The following is a 20,195-nucleotide window of genomic DNA, read 5'->3' as shown; positions in this document are numbered from 1 at the left end:
GAAAAGCAATCCAGACATCTACTGGATCTCTAGGATAGGCTTTTTCACAGTTTGGCAAGGGCTCAACTCATCTGTGGATCAGTATTCAGTTTCACTCTCTGGTGCATTAGATGGTTGTCTACTTTTTGCAAAAAGAAGACAAAAAGATTCATTTTCAGAACTGATTCTGCTCTGCTATGAATGTAGGTAATTTGCAATCATAATTATGTTGATTTGGGTGGGATGAAATTCATCACTTCTTTGCTACTTTTCTTTTTACCTCAGGCTTATCAGTGGTGCTTTATGCATGATACTTTTTTCTATGATGCCTTAGGTGATTGGCCTCTGCTGAGATGCATTTGCACATAGATTTGTCTGCGAAGGTTCTTTAATTTAAGCTCCACATGATCCTGACATGAGGGTGATGTTCTTTAGGATAGATGGCGGACAACAAAAGAGACAGAAATCATGTGGGAGGTGTGACGACCCTGCTTTTAGTTAGCAGTGTCCGTGTGGTCAATTGGTTGATTGTGGGATGACAGTGCCTTCTGGTGGAACCTGGGCCCGGTGCTCCTAGATTATAAATTTAGGCTCTGCTCACACTACAACATGCACACAAGCCACATTGTCATACATTTTACACACCTTACATTACTGATCTTACTAACAATCTATTTTGAACATTTCATCATCTAAAAACAAAGAAACAAGCCTCTCTCCTCTGTATTATTTGGTATCATAAATTTGTTAATATGTTGTAACACTTTTTTTTTCCTTTCTGAAGATGTATCTGCGTAAACCAATCCTCCTTTCCTCTGGTGCACCTTTCTTATCTTTCTACTCTCACGTCATGTAAGTGATTGTAGAAAATTTAATATTCTTGTGTCTCATTAAACCGTTAGAACATTGTGAACTGAACCCTGCTTTGTGTCGCTTTGGCGTTACCGGATTGTTTCATAACAGCATCCCACTTTATGTGTTTCTTTTTTTATGCTTTGCAATTTAATTACTTTTGCTAATTAAATTATTTTTGTTTGAACCTTTCAACTGGTGCATGTCTCATATTTGTCATGGCCAGAAAGCCAGGTTATGACAGAGGAAAATGTGCACTTAGAAACACAATTGTGCGTCAATAACGTGATTACAGCAATACACAGCAGCTAATAAATAAAAAGAGGAAGGTTATCTGCACCCTCTACATCCTCTGATGCAACTGTTCAGGATTCTCTGGTAAAATGTAATCAGAGCTTGAAGATATGTTCATCCTAAAGGGAGCGTAGTCACAAATGTCTGTACTGTGTGTTTCAGTAAATTATTCCAAGATGTGTGATCTCTGTTTGTCTTCAGTGCCAAAGAAGCACCCTTGTCCTTTTCTCCGGTGGCAGCCTGGTTGGCCGATCTGTGTCTACTGGTCCGTGCCACAAGCTCCATTGAGCCTGGGATCGATATAACCCAGTTTAATCTCAGTGCTGGTGTTATAACCCAGAGCATTACTGTTAAATGCCATATAAGAAAAGAGCTTCCACCAACCCCTCCTCAATGATTGAAAACCAGATCTGGGGAGAAAGAGAACAGGTAGGAGGAGGGAGAGAGTGAGTAGGAAGTGTGCATGTGCATTGTTTGTTGTATGATGATGAGTTCAGGTGTGAGTAACTGAGCTGTTTGTCATTAAGACTGGAACTGAAATATACATAAGGTAACATAATACTGAATCTTGCGATAGATTATAGTTTTCACAGAGACGATTCCAATTTCAATTCTGAATTAAAATTGCCAAAGGGCTGTGTGGCTTCCACGTTGCACGAACCCCGTGCAACGTGGAATCTCCATAGACAGTATGGGAATTCCACGTTGCACGGGGTTCGACTAGTCATGACTGGTTTCCAAGATGGCTCCCGCAAATAAACATAAACGCAACTGTCTTTATAATCTATCTTTTTAATAAACTATCCGTACACTTACAACGTTGTCAATGCTTCGTTTCACATTTAGGGACCCTAATTATGCTAATGTTAAAGTGTGGTGATATTTCGAGCCTTTTTAGTGGTATTAAATAGCAATTTAATTTGAGTGTCCCCATGCCCCGAATACTAGCATTTCAAGCTAACCAGCGGTCCGCAGTAGCCCCGTTAAAGCTCCAAACTCATTCGATTAGCATGAAAACATGTCCCAGAGAGTGACAGAGTGGGTACACATCAGTTAATAACCCCTTGGTTCGTTTTGCGCCGGAATTGTCCTTTAATATGCAGTTTTTTTCAACAACTACCTTTAGGCTGCAGCCTCATGTAAGTCCTCGGTAACTCCTGTAACTGCTAGCCTCACATAATACATATGTATGACGAGTCAATATGTTCATGTATCAAATTGGATTACTTGTGGGGATCATCACAGGATTTATTGATCTGGTGAGACAACGCGTGTCAGGCAAGACACTGCTGCTTTTCACAGGCGATTGGAGGCACAGGCAGTGTCAGAAATGACAGAATGCCTCCTTTGTCATCTTCACTGTTTTCCAGGCAACCGTGTTTTAACATGTTAAAGGCCATGAAAAAATATTTTCTGAGACATTTCTGTCTGTGCTGTTTTGTCTGTGCTCTTGTCACTGGTTTGAAGTGGGCAAAATTTGAATAACTGGCGACAACTGTGAAGTTTTAACCCTGTGTTGTTAGTCAAATCTGAGCACACCACAGCCACACTGCTGTGAGTCTCTGAGTGTTAAACTTTCAATAAATAAACTTTAACTTTAACTATAATTGTTGCTTATTTAGTCATGAATATTAACGTTTATACAGAGGGCTTCAAAGATGCACATTCAAACTGCAGCAATGAACGAGTTACAGTAAGTAAGAATAAGTGGCTATGGACGATGCAAATTTGAGTTTGTTTTTTTTATAACCAAATCTAATCATTAGACTAAGTCATTAATATACATTGGACTCCAATGTGTAGTACTGTAAAATATGACCTTTTTTATTTCATTAATTTTTTTTTAATTGGATGACGTAGGAGTAACACTGAACATGCAAAAGGCATAGGTCTCCTGATAACGAATGGTGTTTTCCATTTATAATAGTGTTTCACATTGAGCACATCAGGGTTTAATTGGTTCTTAGAAAGGTCTATTAATATGATTGTGTGTGTATATCATTTGAACACAAGATTACATTTTGAGAAGACACAACATTGCTTTGAAGGCAGTGTTCTAAGAATATGAGGTATGCTCTTAGAAAACGTGTGCAAACAACTGAAGCACTAAAATGTATAATGACAGATCATACAATATGCATAATCTCCTGTCTCCTTATCCTTCCTCCAATTAACTTTGAATGTGTGTGTGTGTGTGTGTGTGTGTGTGTGTGTGTGTGTGTGTGTGTGTGTGTGTGTGTGTGTGACACACTGTGATGTGGGTTTATAATGTAGTCAGTTAAGTGGTTAGCTCTACATCACCACATTCACAGGATAAAAGCAAAGAATATATCTATCTATCTATCTATCTATCTATCTCATTGACTGGAAATCTACCTGAACATTTTTCAGTTTTTCGTAACTTTGCTTAGCTCGCATATAATTTTGTATCATATTTGCATTTTTAGCATTTAGCTGATGCTCTCATCCAAAGCAGCTTACATTGAAGGAACCAGCGGAATACATTTCCTCAACTTCCTCATGTGCCATCTACTACTCCTCCCATTAGAGTGGGGCAGGCTAATTATACTTTACACAAGTTCAAGGGTTGAATTTAAGCAACTTTGTCCAGTTTGTCACTGTGACAGAAAATGAGTCTCAGCATTCAGGTGATTTCCCCACAGTCACCTGCAGGAACCTGAAGTTCCCGTGTGGTCTCTTCCGCTGCACCACTGCATTTGCAGCGCTGGCTGAGCTGTACTACAAACCCGCTGTGGGTCCCCCGGGATCGAGGCTGGTGGGGTGGAGGATGGGAATCTAGGGCTTACTGTGGCAGAGTTGCTGAATTATTCATGTCGCCCCACCCTGCCTGCCTCCATTCCTCTCTGCAGTGCATCCACTGAGACCTCCATAACAGTGTGAATGAAAGATATCTGACTCTCCCCTTCACTAAATCATAAATGGGGTACTCTTTGTTGCATTTTGCAGCATCCAAGCTGGAAGCAGCTACGAGATACAGCTATCATGATGCCCCAAGGTATGACAGGTGCTGAAATTGGACTGCCTTTACACCAAAACTTTGGCAGAAAGAACAGCCCAGAGGTTATTTTGCTTTCCTTATGTTGAAAGTAGAGCCCAAATTTGTGTGCTCATTTTAAAGTGTTTAAAGGAAAGATAAAAACCACCACCGAAATCAATATTTCTTGTGGGAACACACACCACGAGCAGACATATCCTGCATACAGTACATCTATCACATGCATATACACAGGTTCAAAGCCAGACAAGCGCACATATGCACAAATAAGACACAACAAGTGTTAAACAGTGGCAGAGCTATCCTTTGTGTAAATAGGATGCTCTATATTTGTCTGACCTTAGATACTGTGGAGAAAATGGATTTGCTTGAGGGAACACGTGTACTTGTTACTTCTTATCAGCATCCTTCAAAATGTCAAATTTGCTTTTCACCTCGCAGACACAAAGCTTCGACTGTACATCTCCACCAGCTCAGTATTAGGCCGGCTAATGATAATTAGTATTGCTCTTCATTAGTATTCACCAGAGTCCTAGGAAAGCAGGCCTACCTTATTAACAAGACTCCCCACAGGCCTTTGTTTTATGTATTATGTATTATATTGTATTATGATATATTATTATAGATCATGCTCTTATAGTTTCCCATTTCCAACCGCCAATCAATATTGTTGTTTTTGAACCATGACCACGATCATTCCCTAACCTTAATGATGTGTCAATTATTGTAGTTGCATTGCCAGACCTTCCTCCACAGCGCTGCGGAGGAGGGTCTGGCTAGTCCACACAGCATTCCGGGATGGGAGAAAAACATGCTCTGGTTTATTGGTATTTCTTTAAACCAATCACAATCATCTTGGGCGGCGCTAAGCACTGGACGGAGCCCCGGTGCCTCTGCAAAATAGCCTTGGGAAGGAACTTATTTTGGTGGAACATGTCTACGTTCAAAAGTTGTTTTAGTCGTGCAACAGAAAACTCAGATTGGACAGATAGTCTAGCTAGCTGTCTGGATTTACCCCGCAGAGATCTGAGGAGCAGTTATAGTTACAGTCCTCATACATCCACCGGATTTAAAATTACAATACAAAGAAAGTGGAAGGTGAAGGACATCCGGCCGAAAAGAGGGACATCCGGCAGAATTTCCGGCAGCAACGGACCAATCCCGGAAGTGGAAAATCGTGGATATAGACTACAATTATTGAAACCATGACGAAGAAGGTCCCTCTCCCTCTGTCTTTACCTTAAGGTTCATTTTGCTGTCATGTTGCTCACAATGTGTCAGTCCTGAATGTCTCAAGCTGTCACAGTTTGTCACGGTTGATGTGCAATGTCAGAAATAATTACTCAAGACAGAAAATGAAGAGGAGCATGTTTTCGGGCCATGTCGTACTTTTCTGTCCCTCCCTGTCTCTCTCTGTCTCGCTCTGTCTCTCTTCTAGTGCACAGGGTCAATAAGGTACACTGAGATCTGAACAGAGAAAACAGTAAAAAGAGTGTGCTGTTTTAGTTTTCATATTTTGTTATATATAAATTAGGATTTGGGGATTTAATTGGCTTTGTTGATGCTTAAAGCAATAATTTGATATTTTGGGAAAATAAGCTTATTTGCTTCTTGCCAAGAGTTAGATGAGAAGATCCATACCACTCTGTATACAATTAATACAACACGTCCTCATACCTAAACGACCCACTTATTCGATTGCCAATGACTTCTAAAACGTCATATATGACTATTCTATTTAATGTCATGAAATGTCCACACGCAAGAATTGTGTCGCTATGAGTTTCAGCCGTAACTACCTTGAGTCACGTAGGCAACTATGTCACAGAACCAACCTCTAGCTCAACCAGTAGAGTGTGCACCCCAATCTGGCCCATGGCCCTTTGCTGCATGCCGCCCCCCCCCTTTCTCCCCTTTCTCCCCTTTCATGTCTTCAAGCTGTCCTGTCAATGAAGGCCATAAAAGCCCAAAAAAATTATAATAAAAAAGCAATCATTGACTTTTGGTTTCACCGTGACACAAACACAGGTCTCCTGGGTGAAAGTCCTGTTTGTTTGACCTATCCACCACCCCAACCTGCCAACTTATGCAGAGTTTGGCCCTCTTTTACTTACTTCCTATCAGCACCTCTAAATCTCACTGATTAGCACATAATATCGCCTTTGTTTAATTTTTTACACAAACCAAAGTGTAAAAACAAGTTGTGACTGAATCGACATTTTTACTTACTAGTGACATCAGAAGATTGATACCAAGCTCATCTAGATCTCAGCAAAAAGTGATTAATGTGTATTTCCCAAAATGTCAAAGTATTTCTTTTCAAAGTAGGTGTCCATGTCTTTTAGAAACCAATTTATTCCTGCATTACAGTCAGGCAGCATCAATGTATAATACCTTTCATTTTCTTTATGCTTGATTAATTATTTTTGAAATAATAAATGTCTTCTGTTTCTAGGGAAATTCCCAACGCATCCAGTTTAAAGTCCTCCTCCTTACTCACAAAGCCCTCTATAACCAAGCAACTTCCTACCTCACAGACCTGCTCCACCGCCACAATGCCCTCCGTAACCAACCTCCTCTCCCCACCACTCAGGACCAAGGACCGAACCTAGGGTGACACAGCTTTCACCATCGCAGCCCCCTCCCACTGGAACTTCCTACCCATACACATCCGTGACTGTACTGACCGGGACACATTCAAATTACTCATCAAAACCTACCTCTTTACATTAGCCTTCACCATCACATAATATTACATTTCATCTGTTATTCGTTAATAAGTTTTATTGTTTCACCTGCTTTTAATACGCTTGTTTTTTATGTGTCGGTTTTATTGCTTCACTTATTTTTAATGTGTTTATTAATGTACTGGTTTTATTGTAAAGTGTCTTTGAGTATTTTGAAAAGCTATATAAATAAAATGTATTATTAAATATTACCTTTTATTTCCAGTCATTTCTGGTTGTTAGCTTGTGGTAAAAGCAATCTGGCATGTGTAGTCTCTTTTCAAGAGAACATGAAATCCAAAGTGTAGCTTGGCTGAAGCCACTGGAGCATGGGCTGTATGACCCTGAGGGATCAGGATCTCTACTCACTTTGCATAAAGTCTTTATCACACATAGTGATTGCAATTGCTGTCGTTGCTTGTGGAGATAGAAACTCAGCTGAAATCCTACATAGCCCTGAATATTGCCCTCCACCCTTCCTTGCCTGCTGCTAAAACAAATACAGCCTTATAAATGCGGTAATCCTGGCTGACAAAATTCAACACTGTGTGTGTGGACTGACTGTGCGCAGCTTGATAAATATGAGGACTCAAAAATGAACTTTATTAATTATAAAACTGTGTTGACATTAACAACAGCTGACATTTGCACCCTGAGCTGTCTGTTTGATGTAAATGCTCCATGCTTTATGTAGTCATTCATTTGTGTTTACAGTAATATAATTATTTCATAAAAGATAATTTTGGGTTTGAAATAACTTTTGTACCATCATTCTTATCTGTAATGAAAACAATGTGGCAACAGCATTCTGGCATGTGTAGATTCTTGTCAAGAGAGACAGAAAGAGAGCCTGACATCTAAACCTGTGGAAAGGTGCCAGTTCACCTCCTGGGCACTGCCGAGGTGCCCTTGAGCAAGGCACCGAATACCTAACTGCTCGCGGCGCTGTGTTGCGGCAACACATCATTCTCACATCTCTCCACATTTGACGTATGTGTGTGTGTTTATGTTTGTGTTTGTGTGTGTGTGTGTGTGTGTGTGTGTGTGTGTGTGTGTGTGTGTGTGTGCCTGTGTGTGTGCGTGCGTGCGTGCATGTTTGTGTAAATCAAAAAATAACAACAGCATGAATAAATGAATATCCCCAAGGTGACAAATAAAGTACATTAGTCACTGTACTCCATCACAGTTCCCTAACCCACTTCTTGCTTAAACTTTGACCCACCATATACTTTCCATAGTTGTGTGCACTGATTTTTCCTGTGTTTTGAAGGTACGACATTTTGGATGCGCTCACTTTTAGTTTTACCTCCAAATAAAAATGGTTGACATAAACTGGCTAAAGGAATGACATGTTCACAACCTGTCGGATCATCTGACTGCTACTGTTTCTTGCCCATTTGGCTTTATCGTAGAGATGTAGCAATTTGGTACGTACAATGTCATCACAAACACTGGCTAAAGCTACAAAATTCAGATCCAAGTTGTAACTATCACAACTATCCTTTACTGTAACATGCTTTTCTAGTCTATGATGAATGAATGGAGATTATGCATCCGTTATACATACCTGTTCCTGCTTCACACTCAGGGTAGAGATTTCCAGCACAATTTCAGACCACAAGCCGAAAGGGCTTTACCATTTTGCCTCTCAGTCACCCATTTACACACAGCAATAGCAGCAAGCTACCATGCAGACACTGCCTGACCATCTAGAGCAATTTTGTATCCTTAAATTATTCAATATAATCTTCACAAAATGACACACCAATAGAAACACCTCTTACTAATATAACGCTAATGCTATTTTTTTCTAAATTATTTGAAATTTTTATTAATCAATATGTATTCCACAAATGTTAATTTCCAACATTTCCTCATAAGGGTATAAAGTACTGACTTCAGCAGATCTAATCTTGAAGATTAAAAAATAATCATCATATACACACTCTTGTACTTGTGCATAATAAAAATGTTGGCTCACAATGACATTCACTAGATAATAGGAGCAAGCTGAATTAGTGGTATTTGATAATGGAAAATCCTGCACCCCAGCAAGAATGCACAGCTTTAGGCTTTTAATCTTTCTTTTTAAAGAGATGTCCTCATTTTGACCTGCTATTCCTAGCCGGACTGAATACAAATTGCTGTCACTGATCGTTGTTTCATTAAAGACCAGCCATACTTGTTTGTGTTTACATTACCTTTATATTATTACTATTATCTACAGTATCTACACGCTTTGCTAATCCATTCTGTGGCTTTACGACCTTGACCTGGCACCATCCACCCCACCCCATACACTGTTTGCACAGGACTATCTAAAACCATCTTTGAGTCATACTGTACAGCATCAGGTGCCAGTGCTGATGGCAGCGTGCCAGAGGGAATACAGCCTGAGGCGGGGGAGAGCAGGGACTCAGAGCTGGCATATTCACCAGGGGCAAAGGGCTAATGAACACTCCACAGGAGCAACAATGACAATAACGACAGGAGGGCTGAGCTCTATGACTCCTAACAGGAAGGAAGAGCTACTGTACATCTGTCTTTTTCTCCTTGGTTTATTACCATATGTTTCCCTTACAGTAGAGCTATTTATTTCTACTTGTATATCCAATATCCTGCATAACCATGACATGTAGCTAAACCTTCGTAAAATATGGGTGTTCACGCTCTTTGCTTTGTTCCTCTGTTGTAATAATAGTTATCTCACTCATTTGTAAAATACGAGGGCTGCCCTCTATTCCCTCATCCAGAAAGATTATCCACCAATTTTCAATGCAATTCAATTAAAATAAATCTTTATTGTCCCCGGAGGGCATAAAAAAAACACTTTGAGAGAATCCTACTGTACACACGACAATAACAAAAACACTATCAACAACAAGTAACAAGAATCCTAATGTACATATAACAGTTAAGGTATTATAAACATGAAGTATTAGCAAACATTAAGTTTGCAAAGTGCAATGAGTACAAAAGTGCAAGGAGTGGAATGTGTGCAACAATAAAAGGTGGGCTATAGTTTATGGATATTGGCACAGTTGCTTTATGAAGTAGCAGTGCACTCAATTTTAATGAAGTGTAAATTTTCCTAGATGGGAACTCATTTTTATGATTACTCCGACACCACATGAATGCAGCACAAACACCCTATCTCGCAGTATTAACAAAAGTGAAAAATACTTTGTCTTTCCGCCCCGTGATTTGGATCCGCTCCAAGATGTTATGGGTCCTTCCTTGGCCCATGGTACACCCTTCCACCAAGTGTTATGAAAATTGGGCCAGCAGTTTTTCCATAATCCTGTTGACAGGAAAACAAACAGACAAATGAACAAACCAAATGGAAAACATAAACCTTCTTGGCGGAAGCAATGAAGGAGCCTTGAGCTCTAGGCTCCTGAATCTAGGGACCCTGTATCTCCACCCAGAGGGGAGAAGGTGGAACTCCTGGTGCAAGGTGTGGGTTGGGCCGGCCATGATGGAGGTGGCCTTTGAGCGGGGAGACTAAGCTGGGATACTCCTGTAATCTTGAATCTACGTGCCGGATGTCCTTCCCCTCTCGTTCTCTCTGCTTAGCATCGTCCAGGGCGATTTTGATTGGTTTAAAGAGTCTCACTCGTCTCTTGACATGTATTCCTCCAGGGAGGGTTTGCTGGGTACTTTCCCTTTAAGAATCAACCTGTTTGATGTTCACTCTCCTGTGAAACCACCGGCCTATTAGCATTGATTGCTGAGCAGTGTTCCCAGAGCAAATAGGGGTCAAACATCCTGCTCAAAGCCAAATCGACAGAAAGTGGTTCTTGTTCACTTTCTAGGTTTGCAGATGATCCCGTTCTGGTCACAGCCAATTGCTGTGCACTTTAGAATAACACCACCCACCCATTAAAGGTCTCTTCTTCTCATAAGCAGTGGGATCATAGAGAGGTTAGAGATGCTACCCACATATCGAGCTGTATCTTTTTATCTGACCACCCTGTGATACTCTTGCTCCATCGAGTTTCAGTCAACACCCATACTTCCTCACATACGTCTCAACTCATCAATATTCATGTACCGATTTCCTCTTTGTTTCGTTTTCATCATCAGTTAAATCTTCCTACTCCACAGGCTTGAGTTTGTCTCCCTGCTGCGAGTCTGATGCTTGTGGATGCTGTGGGTTTATACACAGAACACAAACTGAATGTACTGTATACAGCATCTGCTGTAGCTGATTGGTATTGATTTGCAGCTTTGTTTCATAATCTGCATTACAGTTGTTTCAAAGCTTGAGGATTATTTTCAAACTTTATAATCGTTGTTACCTGGATTTACCTTGTCAGTGTATGTGACAGTGGAAATAACCAGACACTGTACGTTCCTATCAACAAACTCACACTGAGGATATGTTGTATAGCACATAAGCATGGGATTAGAGAACAAACAAGACAATCAAACACAGAGGCTCCAATGGTCACAATAGTTACATATGCATGAATCCGAGGTCATCCACGGAGATTGTAGTAGTATGCTTTTTAATAGTGGTCCGCTAACCTTGTGTACAGTATATCTCCTCCCCCCCTGAGGATTTTCATCCCTTCCCTTCGTTCCTCTTGCTGAAATCAATAATGGCAGGACATGAAGTAACCTCACAGTTATATTTAATAGGAAACATGTCTTTGAACTGGTTGATCCTATCCATCAAGGGTGGAGGGATTTATCGGGGGGGGGGAGGCGAGATATGCACCTGATTAAAGGCATCTCTGGTTTGTTCCACCTTGAAGGTTCTGGCTGGCTCAAACGCTCATGTGCCACGGCGTGATCAAACATATTCAAATGCTTGCATTTGCCTGGGCCTCTCCTGTATCTCAGTAGTTGGGATATTGCTATCGGCCGCCTTGAGAGTGATTTAGGATTCACGGGAACAGAAAAGTGCTGTGTCTCAATTCGGATACTTTAGTGAGTACACTTACATGTTGGACACCGTGTACACTATGAACTCACTTGTGTAGTGGGTAAAGTTTGATAGGGTAGTATATCGTTACAGGTAACAAGCTAACCATCGCAAAGTGTTGTGCTAATGCTGGGAACAGGCAAATTGTATATTTATAGTTAGTAGTTGCTCACTGAGGCTCAGACATCCATGGCACACAGGAGGCGGGACGCACACCACAGTGCGCACTGTCACCTGCTGTGGAGACGCTGGCCTCACTAACCTCTCCTCCTCTGAGTCGGGTCTCCCTCGCGCTGGACTCAGTTTCACTGAGCGTACTAACATTTAGAAAATAAATAAATTGCATTAGATCAGTGAGTTCAAACTGCTTATTGTGCGTAATTTGGACTGACACTGAGATGCATGTTGTTCTGTAACTGGTGTGTGGCACTGCCACTATTCTCTTGATTTCAACTTCGACATTAGATTTTTATTTTTTTGAGTGAAAGAGACGTTACATTTAGCATATATCACCACAGGTAACAAGCTAACCTTCGCAAAGTGTTGTGCTAATGCTGGGAACAGGCAAATTGTATCTTTATAGTTGTATCCATATGATGTGACAGACTTAGGTTAATATTTCACCAGGTCCGAGGGCTAGAGGGATGTGTTAAGTAGACCCCATAAAGTTATCCTACAACTGATTTTGATACTGTACTGTCTGGATGGTAGCTACAGGACATGCTTTGAATTCATAAGATTTAACAATACAGTGTTAGGGACAGATCAGATGGCCAGAGACTTGAGACTGGACTTGGACTCGTGGCAAAAGACTTGAGACTTGACTTGAACTTGCCCCTCAAAGACTTGAGACTTGACTTGGACTCGAGCTCAAAGACTTGAGACTCGACTAGGACTTCCAAAAAATGACTTGTGAACATCTCTGATGTTAGAGAACTGGGAGAGACAAATATTTTTTTGATCCCATTTGAATTGATGTATTGCACTTATGATGTTTGTTAATTTAAAAGATAATTTTGCAAGTGAATAAAGTCAGTTTGTCGTAGGTTTGTCATAGTACCACTTAGTTTTGTGTGAAACCGCTCAGTGAACTAGGCTACATATCTCGTCTCGCACAATTTACGTCACCTTGCTTGATCCTCGGCTTGCTTGCCAGTCCTTCCAGAAAAATTAGTTTTTTTGTGATTGTTGCGGGCAAAAATCCTTGATTATGCGGCACGTTTTCTTGCGATGGAATATGCAGGATATTTATGCAATTTTATGCGATGAAATTGCGGGAACTTGCAAAAATTGCGGGAACTTGCAAAAACTGCGGTTTCATCATGGCTTCATCGCAGGGTCGCACGTCACGTAATTACGTCACTTCATAACGTTCCCATGGCAACAAGGGAAAATGGCTGCTCTTGTGTGAAGTAAACGCAACATTTTTCAGCTTTCTGCTAAGATATGTGACTTTTTTGCAACGAAAATGCGGGGATTATGAAATCATGCAAGCCCTGCATATTTTGTGCGGAAATCGGCAATTTATGCGGCGAAAGTGCGCTGTATTTGAAAAAATGCGGCCCACGCATAAATACGCGGACTTTGGCTGATTATGCATTGAATTATGCGATTGCATAATCACGTTTTTTTGGAGGGACTGGCTTGCTAGCTAGCTAGCTTAGCTCTGCTCCACAACACACGTAACGGTGTCTTACCTGATGTGTTTTATCGAGCAAAGTTTTAGCAGCCAAGAAGCATAACAATGAGCAAGATCCGTAGCCTGGGAAAACCCTGACGAACTTCCGGCAAATTTGAGATTTGCACTGCAAGTCAGTCTGGCCAAGAGCCTATTCAAGCCCATTTCCAATTTTTCCAAATCGAGGCACCAATCACAACCGTTGAGGCGGGCTTTACACCAATCACAACCGTTGAGGCGGGCTTTACACAACGACGATAGCGCAGCGACGGCGAGCAGCTTTTTGTTTACATTCAACATGACGGCTACCGAAGCGCAGCAACCCTGTTGATGCCGCTGTCGCTGCTACGTCACCTGGATCGTCACCCTTTGGAAATGAGCTGCGAATGAACCTTGCCCAGACACACTCTCAGAACTGAGAAGGGTCTGGTGTCAACCAGGCTACAAGATCCGTTGTTCATGTGAGAAACTTTACATCTCGGTACGATATTGAAGTTTCAGAGAGACGTCATCTATCCGACTTTGAAGTGTGTAGTCTTTCTAATGACATATTTTGACAGTCTTATGCTTCCACAGTTTTATAACAAATTGAGACGATCTTGAATTGGTAAATTATCTTTTAAATTGACGAAAAACTTCCTCACCCGGCATTTTTACAAGTTTGAAAATACATCGGTGGTCCTGTATCTGCCGTTCAGGTTGAGTAGTGTCCAGCGTTCGCCACTCAAGGTTTTGTCCGTTTCGAGTATAGCATCCAGGTTCTCATAGTGCACTGCATTTAGCTATACAGTGGGAATGTAGGCATACTCGAAATAGCAAGTGTAAGTACAGAAGTGTGTGATTTGAGACACAGCACACACTGCTGTAAATGTGCTTTTTGTAAACAGTTTAAATCTAAAAGGTCACAGATGACGAATAACTGTTATACTTTAATGTCTGCAGGTGTGTGGCTGCTGCTCCAGAGAGAGAGAGAGAGAGAGAGAGAGAGAGAGAGAGAGAGAGAGCATCATATCAATGTAAAATAAGTGCTGAGATTTAACAGATGTCTACGATGAGGCACACATGTGAGGTGAGACTCCTGCCCTTTAAATACAGCTGGAGGACATGAGTGAAGTGAAGCATGTCTCTAGTAATGTGATGATAACCCTAATCTGGTTCATCTCCAGGTCATCCATCCATGCACGTTGACATGAGCTCATTTTCTTTTTACTGACCTCGCTACAGTATTCTGTACAGATGGGGTTGAATAAACCTTAAGATGTAACATTTTGCCTTGTTAACCCCTAGCTGGCACATTAGACCAGTCATCTGATGTCATTACTGTTGTGTCATAGGTTAGAGGCAAATGTGACGAATGACGTTCTGAGATCAGGTTATATTTCAAGAGTAGAGCGATCTTCAAAGACTTCTTTGAAGCCAGAGAATCACATATGGTCACTCAGAAAGTGAACAAAATAATCACAATTTATTTGTCTTGCTGGAAAATGATTGTAGGCCCTGAGAAATCAATACAGCAACATATCCACTCACACTTTAATTTGACCTTTTCTCTCATTCAGGTTTATGTTCAGCTCAGTCACAAGAAGGTGGTGTTTAGGGAGACAACACTTTTGTTTGTGTATATTGAAGTTTATTTGAGAAGTTAAAGTTTTTTTTTCTTTTGCACTGGTAATATGGAGTTTTTTGGTGAACTCTAAGCCTAACCCTAGTGTTATTTTTATTATGTGTTGTCTTGTGTATCCTTAATGTGTTAAAAAGGGTTTTGCCAGCCATTATATATGTATGTTTCTCCTGTGTGTTATTGGGAAGATCTTTTTTTTTATTGCTGTATTTTGTGTTCTGCTGTGTTTTTTTGAAATCTTTTAAACCCCAATTTAGTTAGTTATTCACTTTTGCTTGTGTTGTTGTTTTTTTTAAATCTAAAACGTGTCCTGATGTCTGCCTGGTTAATCCCTAACAATCCGCTTTCCGCAGCTTTCCTCCGTATATGTCGCAGTCTTCTTCAGCTAATATAGATGGTCATTTATGACAACTTAGTACAGTAATTCGACCAAAATTCCATACATGATGAAGCCTGAGTCATCTCTCAATGAAGACTGTGAGATGCATTTGATGAACTTCCAATCTCGAATCTTATGCAGTTTAATTGCTATAATCAACATTTTTATATTAGCAAAAGATAATAATAATAGCAATAATAATAATAATCATAATAATAATAATAATAATAATCATCATCATCATCATTCATTACATTTATATAGCGCTTTATCATAGACACTCAACTCGCTTACTCTCTACCACCACCAATCTGTAGCACCCACCTGGGTGATGCCGGCAGCCCTACGACAGCAGACGCTCACCACACATCCGCTCGGGAGAGAGGGAGGGGAACATGTTTTTAGTGGTGGGGGAAACACCCCACGCAGACATGGGAAGAACATGCAAACTCCACACAGAAAGGCCCAGGACTGGGTGCCCGGATAGCCCAGTTGGTAGAGCAGGTGCCCATATATAGAGGTTTACTCCTCAACGCAGCGGGCCCGGGTTTGACTCCGACCTGCGGCCCTTTGCTGCATGTCATTCCCCCCTCTCTCTCCCTTTTCATGTCTTCAGCTGTCCTGTCAGCTGCCTTGTTTAAAAAAAAGAAAGGCCCGGAACAAACAGGGTTTGAACCCAGTACCTTGTTGCTGCAAGGCCACAGTGTAACCATTGGGCCACTGTGCTAGATCAAATGATTATATGCTGGTAGTGGTAACAATCAGTGGTGTAATGTAACTAAGTACATTTACTCAATTACTGTACTTAAGTAAAAATTTGAGGATCTTGTACTTTACTTGAGTCCTTTCTTTTAATGCCACTTTCTACTTCTACTCCACTACATTTCAGAGAGAAATATTGTACTTTTTACTCCACTACATTAATCTGACAGCTTTAGTTACTAGTTACTTTACAAATTAGGATTTTTGCACACAAAACACATGTAGTTTTTAAACGTGTAGTTTAGTTAAAATACAATGTTTTATTTTACATTAAACTACCCAACAATATAGAGACCTACAAGTCCAGCTGAAATTATTAGCCGAACACAGAACTGTTTGGATTGTTTCTAAAATGTGGATTGTTTCTAAAATGAGGATTTTTCTGCATTGAGTACTTTTACTTGTAATACTTTAAGTACATTTTCCTGATGATACTTATATACTTTCAAGTAACATTTTCAATGCAGGACTTTTACTTGTAACAGAGTATTTTTAGTGTTAGTACGTTTACTTAAGTAAAGGATCAGGATAATTTTTCCACCAGTAGCGCCAATTATCACCAGGTTCCCATATCTCTATGGAGTTTTTTCCCCTATTTGTTTTAGTTCAACAGCCTGCAGCTTTACTGTTCTGCTTCAGTCTCACCGCTCTCATCAGCATCCAGTCCATATGCAGCAGGCCGCTGTTTTCAGCACAAAAAATGATACACTGTTCACTGCCTGTTCAGCACCAAACAGCAGATGCACACAGTCAGTATAGCATGTGGACATAGAGGAACATTTAGCAGCTAAAGAGCTAGATATTTCTATCAGGGGTTGGTAGAGACAAAAAAGCTTAAAAAAAGAGAGCGGAAAATTGGATTTACATTAATCAAGTGGCAGAAACACAACTTCAAATAAATGTGAACGTTTCTGGAGAGGAAGAAGAGTTATGACCAAAAAAGTCATAAAAAAACATATCTAGGCACTCAAGGTTGGTTACAAAAAATTAAAGGCCTTTGTTGGCTTATTATTGTACTTTTAAATGTCTTGCCAAATGAATTAAAGGCCTTTTTTTTTTGTCACCAACCTTTAGTGCCTGGATATGTTTTTTTTTTAATGACTTTTTGGTCATAACTCTTCCACCTTGCCCCATTTCGGTCATCTGTATTTGACACTCTTTCACGCATGTACTCCTGTGGTATTCCACCCTAATCCTATAACTGCAGTGTTTGGAGTGGCTCCAGAGGGAATATCCCTTTCAATTTCCCAATCGAACTCCCTTGCATTTGCTTCCTTCCTGGCCCGTCGGCTCAATCTTTTTAAATGGAAGGATTGGGCTCCGCCCTCATATGCCCGGTGGATTAGAGAAGTTGTAGCTCATTTGAAATTAGAGAAGTTAAGATATCGTAGTCAGGGCTCTATTGCAAAATGCTACATGACATGGCAACCCTTCCTTGATTACTTGAACAGCCTACCATGTACCAGTGTGACTGATTGACGTCCCTATACCCTCCACCAATCCTCCCTTCTTTTATTTTATTCCTTTTTTCAGTTTTGATTGTAGTTTTTTAATTTAAATGTTTATGGCATGGTTGCTGTTATAATGTATAATTCAATAAAAACAGTTAAAATAACTCTTCCTCCTTCCATGAGCGGTGGTTAAAAGGATACCAGAAGCGCTCCTGCCACTCTTTTCTTTCACAAATGTGAACATTTCTTCATGTTTGCTGGATGTGTAAATAAGCAACTGTTTGCTAACATGTTCACCACATCAACTTGATACGTCAGGGTTGTTTGGTTTACAGCTTGTTGCGCTGCCCTCAAGTGGCCAAAAATAATCAGTTACTGTAGGTTTGATTCCAACAAGAGTGACAAATTGACCCCAAAAATCTTCAGTTCTGTATGCATGATTTTCTTTTATTTATAGTTTAACACAAAACTGTAGAACCATTCAGGATATCATCCATCATATTTCACAAACAGAATTCCATGTTCCAAAAATCATACACACAGATCTTTTATTATTACAAACATTAGAATATGCTCTGTGCACTAAACTGAAAACACTACTAAATGTGTCTCAGCAATAAAATCCTTACATGTAAAGTCTAAATCAACAGGCAACAGAAGCAATGGGAGCTAAATGCATAGAGATGTAAAGCCCTACAGTACTAATCTTTAATTTATCTGTCAAAAAAAGTTTCTAAAAGTTAAATATTTTATGAATTTGGAGTGGATGAGGCTGAGGTTTGTTTCATATTTACATGTAGTGCGTTAAGACCACCAACCAGGAGATTTCAAAGATTATATTAAAAATCAAATGCCCAAGCAGAATTGTGAATCTATGTACATATAAAATACAGTTTTGGTATTTGCAACAGATATCAGTCAGTGTAGGAAGTACATCTTTTGGTGACACTACATTATATTTGCTGGCATACAATAATACAGTGTTTCCCATGGTGGACGAGGTGACAAAAGATATACTATACAGGTCTTCTATATACAATAATTAACAACCAATTATGGAATGATTTAAATGGATTTTGTTTTACTACTGGGTTGGATTGGGCTCAAAGTCCTCTATGTATACTCTAAGTATTACAATGTTCACAAATATCCATTTCAAAAACCTCTAGTAATCCATTAGCAGTATACAGTCTCTCTTTAGTAACAAAGATTACACACTGGGACTAAGAAAAGAAAATGGCTGAAGCGACCTCAATGCGCTTGTTTCAGTAACTAAGAAATATCATTGTGAATAATAAAGTGCTGCTAAAAAGATAACGTTCCTCAAAGAATGCATTTAAAGAAAAAGAAAGGTTCAACAAGTGATACAGCAGTCATAGACAGCGGCTTAAACAGCGAGGCGAAGTGGAGCCAGACTACTGCATACAGTGCAGCACACAACCCAGAGAGGGAGGGAGGGAGGGAGGGAGGGAGGGAGAGAGAGAGAGAGAGAGAGAGAGAGAGAGAGAGAGAGAGAGAGAGAGAGAGAGAGAGAGAGAGAGCGAAAGAGAGAGAGAGAGATATCTTACAATACTGCAGAATTCAGTGCACTCACAACAGTACGTGTCCACCGCCTATGACACATAATGCTTTATGGAGCGCAAGGAACACTGGGAGTTTGACCCAAGAAGGGTGACAAGCACTTTGAGGATAACAAAAAGCTTCCGTAAGGCCAACATTCATTTTGGTCCCCTTTTTTTTTTGCTTTTTCTGAAGATGCTTAGTAGTTGTCACGGAGGAACAGCATGCAGCACTGCAGCTCCCGTTTGAGTGAAAAGATCCAGACAACTCTCAAGTCAATTTACCAGACTTTGGAAGCTCTACAGGTAATCTCAACTCTCAACTCTCAACAGAAGCTTTCAGTCTGGATCAGGCCGACCTGACCTGAAACTGTTTCGAAGCGATGAGGGCTGAGGGCAGAGGAGGCTCGATTGTATTAGACGGACACTTAATGACACGTTCTGGTTTGGTGAGACAGTTTTTTTTGGTTTTGTGGCTGCTGATTGTAAGAGCATACTTATTGTCACTGTAAAATGGATGGATGATTTATTTATTGTACTTTTGCTGGCGAGTTCAGTGCTCTGCTAATGATCTGTGCAGAAGCTGTTCCTATTGCACTGAGCCATCCATAACGCTTTTTAAACAAAAAGGCAATTTTCACCAAGAAAAGTTTTTTGTCTACCAAGAGAAAAAAAGGATAAAAAGAGTCAAATATTTCCCAGCAGGAGTAAGTAACAGCATTACCATTATAGTCTAATAAATTTCATTAAGAATATCTAAATCTTTACAGCAATACACCAACATATCACTATTTGTGTAGTCAGTAGCCTAAAAAAAAGGTACAAATAACTTATTCTTCATCGGTGGAGCACCTTTTTTAAAGGCATTGCCCCATCTGCTGGGGAGAGACAGAGTCGAGCTGTGCAGCATCTACAGTGCTTGAGTCTACAGTGATACAGCTTTACAGT

General features: G+C 40.3%; 2 long non-coding RNA genes across 2 annotated transcripts; one reads left to right on the top strand and one right to left on the bottom strand.

Annotated features, from left to right (window-relative positions):
* Positions 1–1,393: 1,393 nt before the first annotated feature.
* Positions 1,394–18,453, bottom strand: LOC118495262. The gene is made up of 3 exons (XR_004897605.1): positions 18,318–18,453; positions 10,496–10,503; positions 1,394–1,404 (listed from the first exon to the last, which is right to left on the bottom strand). It is a non-coding gene; the product is annotated as an uncharacterized LOC118495262 (long non-coding RNA).
* A 524-nt stretch (positions 18,454–18,977) lies between these two features.
* LOC116051492 lies at positions 18,978–20,194 on the top strand. The gene is made up of 3 exons (XR_004105364.2): positions 18,978–19,115; positions 19,206–19,704; positions 19,740–20,194. It is a non-coding gene; the product is annotated as an uncharacterized LOC116051492 (long non-coding RNA).
* Position 20,195: the final 1 nt, after the last annotated feature.

This window comes from Sander lucioperca, chromosome 6 (assembly GCF_008315115.2).
Source record: "Sander lucioperca isolate FBNREF2018 chromosome 6, SLUC_FBN_1.2, whole genome shotgun sequence".
NCBI classification, from domain to species: domain Eukaryota; kingdom Metazoa; phylum Chordata; class Actinopteri; order Perciformes; family Percidae; genus Sander; species Sander lucioperca.
This window is presented reverse-complemented; position numbering and strand designations above follow the sequence as displayed.